The sequence below is a fragment of the Drosophila pseudoobscura genome, chromosome 3 (genome assembly GCF_009870125.1).
Source record: "Drosophila pseudoobscura strain MV-25-SWS-2005 chromosome 3, UCI_Dpse_MV25, whole genome shotgun sequence".
Classification (NCBI taxonomy): Eukaryota; Metazoa; Arthropoda; class Insecta; order Diptera; family Drosophilidae; genus Drosophila; species Drosophila pseudoobscura.
This window is the reverse complement of record NC_046680.1, coordinates 4,911,480-4,920,790: the sequence shown is the minus strand read 5'-3', so window position 1 is coordinate 4,920,790 and position 9,311 is coordinate 4,911,480.

The following is a 9,311-nucleotide window of genomic DNA, read 5'->3' as shown; positions in this document are numbered from 1 at the left end:
GCAAGTGCAGGTAGCACAGGTGCCGCCTGTCGCCTGAGTCGAGTCGAGTCAACTTTTGAGTCGATTTCGAGTGGTTTGAGCCACGTTCTGGGCACTTTTATTAGCCAGTCTCCGCAGTAGCAGATTTCTGAGTTGTGGATGCAACTGCAGCGGCTACTGGTTGCCTGCCTCGCTGATTGTTTGGTTGTCTTCAGGCCATTTGACACATTTCAGGCCGCTTAGTGATTGACCCATTTCAAGCAGCAACCGGACTCCGGACAGCCACAGGAGGGTGGAATCTGACGGATGATGGCGCATGGCCTAAGCGGAACTGAGTGAAGCGTGTGGCCTTTGGGCGGTTTGTTGCCACATTAGCAGGCGGCCTCATAGCCGGTCATTATGCTGGTGGCTAAGTGAAAATGTGGCAATCAGGTAGAGGCCCCCATCTTGGGTTGCCATTGAGAAATAACCAATGGAAAAGAAGTTGCGCAAGGAAACAGGCCAATCAAAGGGTTTTTTGTATGCATTTTAATAATAGAACAAATGCTGTTCTAATCAAATATTGTTTATTATTATTTGCATCTTAAGTCTGCCACAACTTTAACTAATTCCTACAACTAATTGCGTTTTTAAAACATTTAGCAAGAGGGAATAAACAACTTTGAAACTTACTCTTAGAACTTTCCCAACAGTGTTGCCATTTCGTGAGTCGCTTCCGAACAAATTGTTTTGCCAACTGTAATGAGAGTCAAGAACAAATAAATTAATTTCCGCATTTCGTGTCAAATATTTGTTCTCTCTTTGTGTGCTGCCAGCGAAAAGAGTGATGGACGAAATTGCCCAAAAGTGTTGCAACTAATTGAGAGGACGACAGAAAACATTAAACATGAAACGGCAACTGGAAAATGGAAAATGGAAAATGGCGTACAAGACAAACAAAGAGAGTGCCAAAGTATTTTAATTGCCACGAGATGCCCTATCCGCCTCTTTGCCGTCTTGCTGTACCCGCAGAAGAGGGCGTCAAAACTTTACTTGACAGTTGAAACAACTGAACAATTCATGAAACAATTTTGATTAAAAGTGCGACACGCAGTCCACAGTCGTAGAAATGACAGCGAATGTAGTTGGCAGCTGCCAGAGTTGCCAGGGAACGTGCAGAGCAGCACAGAGCAGAGCAGAGCAGGACTCCCTCCGTGGCATTGGCCAACAGGTAAAAGTCAACGTCATCGTTCAGCCATAGCAGCAGGAGGAGCAGGACGTAGTCCCCACGTAGAACTGTAACTCTAGTAAAACAACGAGGATAATATCCTCCAGCCCCCAGTGGGGCTCGTTGCAGAGGTCGTAAAAGTTGAGATTTGAACGCGCCACGCCACCGTACACGTGTTAGTCGAAAGTTGCAAGGGCTGGTTGCGGATGCGGATGGAATGGGAGCTCCGTTTGGCACAGCTGACGCCACTGCGCGATGCAAGATGGCGCTATAAAGCACTAAAAGTATTAAAACAATTTACACTTTGTAAAAAAGCGAGAGCAACAGCAATAACACAAACGGTTGTGCGGCTTGTACGCAGCACGTGTCTGTTTGGTGGGGGGGGTGTCGCCTCTGCGCCAGGGGGTAGCTGGATTCTTGTAGTTGTTCTTAGTGTTTTTCCAACATGGCGCCCTGTCATAATCATAACTGTATCTCAGCGGGACCATGACAACAATTTGAGAGTGTGCGAGGGAGGAGCGATATAAAAATACGTAAAATCAAGGCTGCTGCTGTTGACAATCGCGTTATCATAATTCCTTTCAACTAAATTCAAATAGAATTTCCCGCCTATTTGCATAAACAACGTGAACGTGAAAGTCGTAAAGTGAAAAATTGCAAAATATATATGTATGTAGGAAAATACGAGTGTGCGAAGGGAAAGAGAAAGGAGGAGGCGTAAGTACTCGAATGGGGCGGACGGCCACAGAACGCGGCCAGAGTGAAGCTGCAATTGCGCGCTCAACGGTGAAGGTACAGTGGAACGAAGCAACCAGAAATCATGCCAGAAAGAAATATGATTTTTCCACTCATTATCATCTCCTAATGCATTTCTTATATTCCATGTTTCGAGTAGGATTGCAGGTACCTTCCAGTAAATATCAAAATTTCATTCTGGCTTAACTTTTTTCCTGTGCGGTTCTTTTTCCAACCACTGTAAGCCCCTTCATGCAATACTTCCATTACATCCGCCCGAGCAGCAACAACAGGGAGCATTTATATGAAAAAACAGAAAGAGAGATGCGTACCCCCAATCCGCTTGCCAATCTCAGTGGCAGCTCCTCCTCCAATCCGCCAATCCTCCTGCCGACTTCCTCTTAAGACAATAAGCACAGAGCAGGCGGATGCTGGAGGGGCAAGGAACCAGGAGAAAGCAGCAGGAGATTCCACAATTCACCCACACATACACACACACTCGAAACAGGAGCTGTGTAGGCGGCAAATGTTTCCCTAATGATGACGTCCCCGCCGCTCCTGCTGTCACTCCTGCTGTTGCTCCTGCTGCTTATGAATTGTTGTAGCTGGCGGGGAAATGTGGCAAAAAGTCTGAAGTGTTGCCCCATAGAAGGCGATGAGGGGCGAGGAGGCTTCGTAATATTTATGAAAAATATTTTTGTACGAAAGGAAAAGACAATAGCGGCAGCGGAGAGTGAGAGTGAGAGAAGCGGGAGAGAGTGTGGAGCGGTGGAGGCGGTGTGGCAATGCAATGATTACGTTAATTTGCCAAATGGCGTTGATGACAGTCGGCCGTTGAAGGGGCTACGCAGAGAGGGATGGAGACTCTCGTACCATGGGGAGACTACGTGAGTTTACTGATTTTTAATTAAAAAAGGAAAAAATAAAACAAGAAGAAGAAGAAGCAGAGGACACACCAAACAGCGGGAGAGGGCCAAAAGAAGAACGGCGCAAAAAAATACAGAGAAAAAAGCTCAAAGTGCGCGTCACAAGGTTTCCTTTTGTTAATCGACTTGATTGTAAATATTTTCTTGCTTCCCCCTGGTGGCACACACCCTGTGCGCTGTACCCTGTACCGCTCCACCCATGCCGCTCCGGTCCTTTGACTCCCTTCGTATTTGACTGCGATTGTTTGTCTTTGGTTCTCGGATTGGGACTGGGCCTGTCTCTGGCTCTGGGAGAGGGTCGGGTCGGATGTGTAACTGGGGGACCATCGACTGTTGCTGCGCTTCTAACGGCACATTCACCCAGATCCCCGTCCTCCCACCAAAACCGACCCTCGCACGTCTGCACCTGTCGCCTTGCTTGGGAGCGTGAGCGGCTTCCCCCATGAGGAGTGTGTTGCAACATTTGCCTTTGTTGTTTATGGCATTGTTGTTGCCACGTGATGCTGCCAGTCGTCGTCGTCGCCGACGCTGTCGTCCTTCTTGTCGATGGCGACAGTTGATGCGTGCCGCGTTTTTTTTTTTGCTGTTGATTCTTCACGCCTCCGAACGGGGACGGAGACGCAACACAGGTTTGTGTTTTTAATTTGAAAAACATTTGGCGCTGCCCCAACTGCTATCAGCGACAGATGAGCAAGATATTTCGACTTGGAAATGGTTGTGATGTTACCATGCTCAACAGGGATATGGAGTATCGCTAGTACGGTGTGTTGATGAGTGAAATACTTGAAATTCGTACTGTCTGGTCTCCCAGCCTGATATTATTATTATTGTTCACTATTTTATTCGCGATAAGTACATAAACTTTTTTCACCACAGATGCTTACGCACGACAGCGGCCGTTCTTTCGGTTCTTTGTCCCGCCTTCTTCGTTTCCGCAGCTACAGCATTAAAGCTCTTCTCTCGCGTTCTTTCCATCCATCGTGCTCGGAAGCAGCAGCCCCACGCTCTCCTTCTATCACTCTCTCTCTCTCTCTCTCTCTCTCTCGATCTCTTGAAAGCTTTGCCTATCAGTCTTTGCTATTAATCTTGAGCTGATCTTCATAGCCATAGTCGATCTATCGTTCGCTTTTGTTTACCAATAAATAGAACATACATATGTACATATGTATACTCGTATTATTGCATCTATTACAAGTTTTGTATACCCGATACTCAAAATGGGTATTGTGGTATATTAGATTTGTGGTAAAAGTGTGTGTGTGTAACGTCCAGAAGGAATCCTATTCCTGATCAGCATCAATAGCCGAGTCGATTGAGGCATGTCTGTCTGTCCGTCTGTCCGTCTGTCCGTCCCTATTAGCGCCTAGTGCTCAAAGACTATAAGAGCTAGAGCAACGATGTTTTGGATCCAGACTTCTGTGATATGTCACTGCTACATGAATATTTCAAAACTTCGCCCCTCCCACTTCCGCCCCCACAAAGGTAGAAAATCGGTGGCATCCACAATTTCGACGATACGAAAAAACTAAAAGCGCAGATTCGTAGAATATTACCATATCTTTTAGACTGCAGAATATAAATTTGATCGTATTATTGTTATAGCCAGCATCAAGAAAACAATTTCATTTTTTCTCGCCCTGTCTCTCTCTAACACACACGTAGCATAGGCGTCTTTGCTTAGAGTAAAACATTAGCGCCTAGATCTCAGAGAGTATAAAAGCTAGAGCAACCAAATTTGGTATCCACACGCCTAATATATCGGACCGCCACGGACACGCCACGGACCGCCACGCAAAGGACGAAAATCTGGGGATATTCACAAATCTCAGAGACTATTAAGGCTAGAGTAACCAAATTTGGTATCCGCACTGCTGTTAGATCTCACTATAAAACGTATATCTCAAAATTTCGCCCCACACCCTTCCGCCCACACAAAGGACGAAAGTCTGTTGCATCCACAATATTGAGGATACTGAGGATAATGACCATCTATCCGGTTGCTGAATCTAGATCAAAGCGGATAATTTTTATAGCCAAAAGGAACAAATCAATTTGCAGGGGCTACGCAGCGCCCGACGTCACGCTCAGACTGATTTTCTGTCTCTCTCGCACGCACTCTTTGTAGTGTCGTTCAATATTAGAGGCGTCTGCCGGAGGAGAGCCATACTGACTAAGTATCGGGTATAAACGCAGAGCTGCGCAGCAACTCACAAACGTTCCCCCTCGTTTTATTTAAAACTTCAACAGCTATTCAAACAGTTTAACACTTAAAATATGTACAATTTGTTCAAAAAATACACTATCGAATCTAGTCATTTAATCCCTCAACTATTCCGCGAATCGACTCCTTAAGGTAATGAAATTAAATAAAATGCTGAATAGGTTGTATATTATGCATACACAAAAGATAGAAAGCAACCATTTTCCCAAGTTTTTTAGTAGATTCGATAGAGTTTTATAAGGTCTATGCTTAGTACATGTCTATGTTTTATCAAATTTTTAGATTTCATAATGATTTTTGCCTAACCCAGTAAAATGGAAAAAGCGGCGTAACATCAAAGTATTCTAAAGCAAGTAATTTGCGTATCGAGTATTTAAACAATTAATTATCTCTATTGGTTTTTTTGTTAATTTAATTAAGTACCGAATGGGAACGTACGGATCGCGAAATACGATTTTTCCATGTTTTATTTTACTTTTTCACCTGACATTCTCCCATAAATCACTTCATATTTTCTTGAAAAACAACCAAGAAGGTTTATTACAGGACATCAGCGAAAAACTTTTATCATGAATCATCATAACATTAAGGAAGGATTCATAAAGGAAAACATGACTATAAAAATACCAAAAAATACGGAAAACCCAACTTTTTCTCATTTAAATGGGGTTTCAGATTATAGTTATTGAAATTAAATGCCAATTGGTTAAATTAGCTGAGTTTCAATCAGTTTAGAAAATAATACCGGGACAAAACTAAATATATCGAAATGTGTTTTTATTTTCCATTAATTTTGTGGTCTCTCTTGACATTTCCACTGAAATGCCCAATTCATGCCAATCAGAAAGCTCCATTAAGAAGTAGAAAGACTTATTTGACTTATTTCCTGCATGATACAACATTCCATGCTGAGCAGCCAGATTTTTGAGAGATTTGGCTTAGGGATGCTGTTTCATAGGTCAAAACAGCACCAGATGTTCATATAGACAGACGGCTGGGATCAGATTAGGAAAGGTTGCATTTCCTTTAGTAGCTTGAATTCTTCAGATATTTATTTTCTGTTGCCTAGTTTTGGGGTGGAAATTAGTTGGAATTAAGCGAAATGCAATGACAGCTATTAAATCAACATTTCTTGCCATATTGTTTGCCCATTTGTCAAACAACTTGTTGACAGGCCCAGGTAATTAGCCAACATTTTTTTGTATCTTGTCTATAGACTCGTGTGTTTTTTGTTTGTCAGTAAGCGAAAGTGAAAGGCGTCATTGTCCGTTGTCCGCGGCTGTTGCACATTCGATGATGCCACCAGATGGAAAATTCAGCACAAAAACTGTGATCTCTGGATGTGTGCACAACACTCAAAGGGGACATGGTCTTGGGGGTGTGGGATAAAGTAAATGTGTACGTAATTAAATGGCAATGCGTATAAAGCACACAATGAATGGCACTGGAGAGAGGACTCTGGACTGGGGACTGGTTCGATTCAACACCCTCAATTAGGAGACGTTGACACGGACAAACAGGCAAACAAATAAGCCGTGAGCCCCGGGGCACATTTCGGAACACAATGAAAAGTGCAGTGCAAAGCCATTGAAAACTTCACCCCAAGCCCTATGCAGAACCCCCGGAAGAAGTACAAACACTCCCCCTCACCCTGGGTAGAGCTTTCATGAAGAATTATGAATATTGAATGCCACCCTCCACCCCCACTCACTTCCTGTCTCTGCCATCAAATCAAGCGGAAAGCCTTCAGTTTGCATAAGTATTAATATGTGTCCGTATCTGTGAGTGTGTGTATCTTAGTTAATAAACAGTGCTGTGTGTGTCTGCGAGGGGCGGGGACGTGTAAATAATTAAATTCTTAATTATCTCCTGCCAGCAGCAGCAGAGGAACCTCGTAAAGTCTCATATAATACGAGTGTGTGTGGAGAGGTGAAGGCGTAGCAGCTCGAGGTTTTTCGGATTCATTCCTCTAACCGACAGTGTCACATTCACTTAATTAACTTTAATAATTCATGTGTGTGGCATGCCCAACTTTTGCTTCAAGCAGGTAGCAAGCCCACACCCCTCCTCCAGCTAAGTGGAAATAATGTTTTCCCGACAATGTCATCGCCACCCTAATGAGCGAATTAGTATTCATTATTAGGTGACGCCTCGGGGTGATAAGCTTCAAGAGACCTCTTCTCTTCTCTAATCTATTCTCTTCTATCATTTTTCCACGAGTACACGAGTACGTCTTGCATTTGCATAATTCCAGGGCTTATCGGCCGAGTGTGGGCGTGCCATAGCCCTCCCCTGCCCCGCCATTCGGTTGAAAAGTTGCCAAGCAGAGTGGCCAAATTAAAATAAATTGTAGTTCCAACGGATAGTTGTAGTTGTAGTTTGGTAAGTGGTAACGATAGAAGTGGGAATACCGAGAGCCGCCTGGGGCCATTGTCTGGGGACCGGCTGGGGGCTCGTCCAGATCTAGGAGGAACTCTGGCACAGATAAGCCAGGTGATTATAAATGCTAATAAAGGAGGTAATTACGGGATACTATATTTAATTTGTTTTATGTTTAATTTGTTGTCGTGATGGAATTTCACAGTGTCAAAGAAAGTGAGTTGTAGACAGCTTTTAGAGCTGTATTACTATTTAAACACTACTATTTATCACAGAATTTTAAAGAATGGAAAACCTGAAAATTTAAAGAAATTTTTATGGACATAGAAAACTTTCCAAAGAATTCTGAAGTCCCCATTCCAGTAGCCCTTACTCAACAAAACGAATTTTCAACCACTCCGTGCTGTTGCCAAAGTCTAACCCTTAGCTAAACTTAATTTCCGACTCCTGCCAGTTTTATTGTTTCCAACATTAATTCCCATTCAACGCCTTTTACGCAAGTCAGAACCCCGTCAATTATCCTATTGTACTCTCAGTATCCTTGGCTGGATTCTGATTTCAAAGCCAAGCAGGAAGCAGGCCAAATTAGGCATTCATATCACATGACACCTTCCTGACTCATTACCATGACCTTCATTGAAGCAGAAGCAGCACCTCCGCCTCCGTCTCCACCCCGTAACAATTAGACGCCCATCGGTCCATTGTTGGACTAACATGGCCACTTGATTGTCAGTTGAGACCCACTTGGACCTGGACTTGGAGCTGAACTTGAAGTTCATTACGCTTACCCGGCTCGGCAACGGGAAGCCCTTGTCTTGGGCTTGGTCTTGGTCTTGGTCTTGGCTGCGAGTTTGTTGACTTCTAATCCAATTAGAAAATTTGTTGTGGCACGTACTTTTTGTTGGACTTCTGGATGGACTTTCACTGGCTCGTTAAGCAATTTGCGCGCTGAACCGAAACGAACCAAACAGAAATTTAATTCACAGAAAGACTATACGGACAAAGAGTCGAGCAGTGCAAATTCAATTTGTTAACATTTCAATTTTCAATTTTCACCTTCGTTATTCAATTACGCACGGATGCGGGGGTAAGCACACGCGACAGTCTCGCACTGGCACTGGCACTCGCGCTCACACTCCTGGCGGAGGACACGTGAATATTCATTAGGACACCACCGTTCTCAATCCCTTCTCAGGCCCAGAGTTCATGGACTGTCAGTCATCACACAAAGGCGAACTCAAGAATCAATCCAAGCGGAAACGGAAACGGTGCAGACGGTACGCGTAGATCAAACGGAACACGAGGGAAGCGCGTGCCAAAGGATGTCTGGGATAAGGATAGCTATACTCCGCCTGCACGTTGTGTAGTGGCGCGCTTGTAAACCGCAACTGAACTACGGACTCCGTTCGGAGCCCGGCTGTCTGGCAAGGACACGCTGCACGCTGCTTGGTGGTGACGCCAAGTCTGGCGTCGAACAAGTGCCATCTCCACCCGCGACAAGTGGGTGCGTGTGGATGTGGCACATTGTTTTGGTTTGCCCCATAGCCGGCTTCGAACCGTGTTGCATACGCACAGGCGCACTGCGAAAATCGCTCTTCTGCTCTGCAAAAGAGAGCCGCAAGAGATTTTTCCGACGCTTTCTCTTCGCTTTTTATTTTGGTTGCTCGGATTTGTTGTTTTGATTGGTGGCGGGAATTGCCAAACGAATTATTCAGTTCGTTATCGAAAGCAATCAGAGCTGATCCGACCATTGCATTGGGGAGTCCTTGGGGCAAGGGAGCAACAACCCATTAAGTCAATTAAATGTGTATGAATTACTAACAGAAATATTGAATGGCTAAAAATGGGAGAGCTGATACAAATG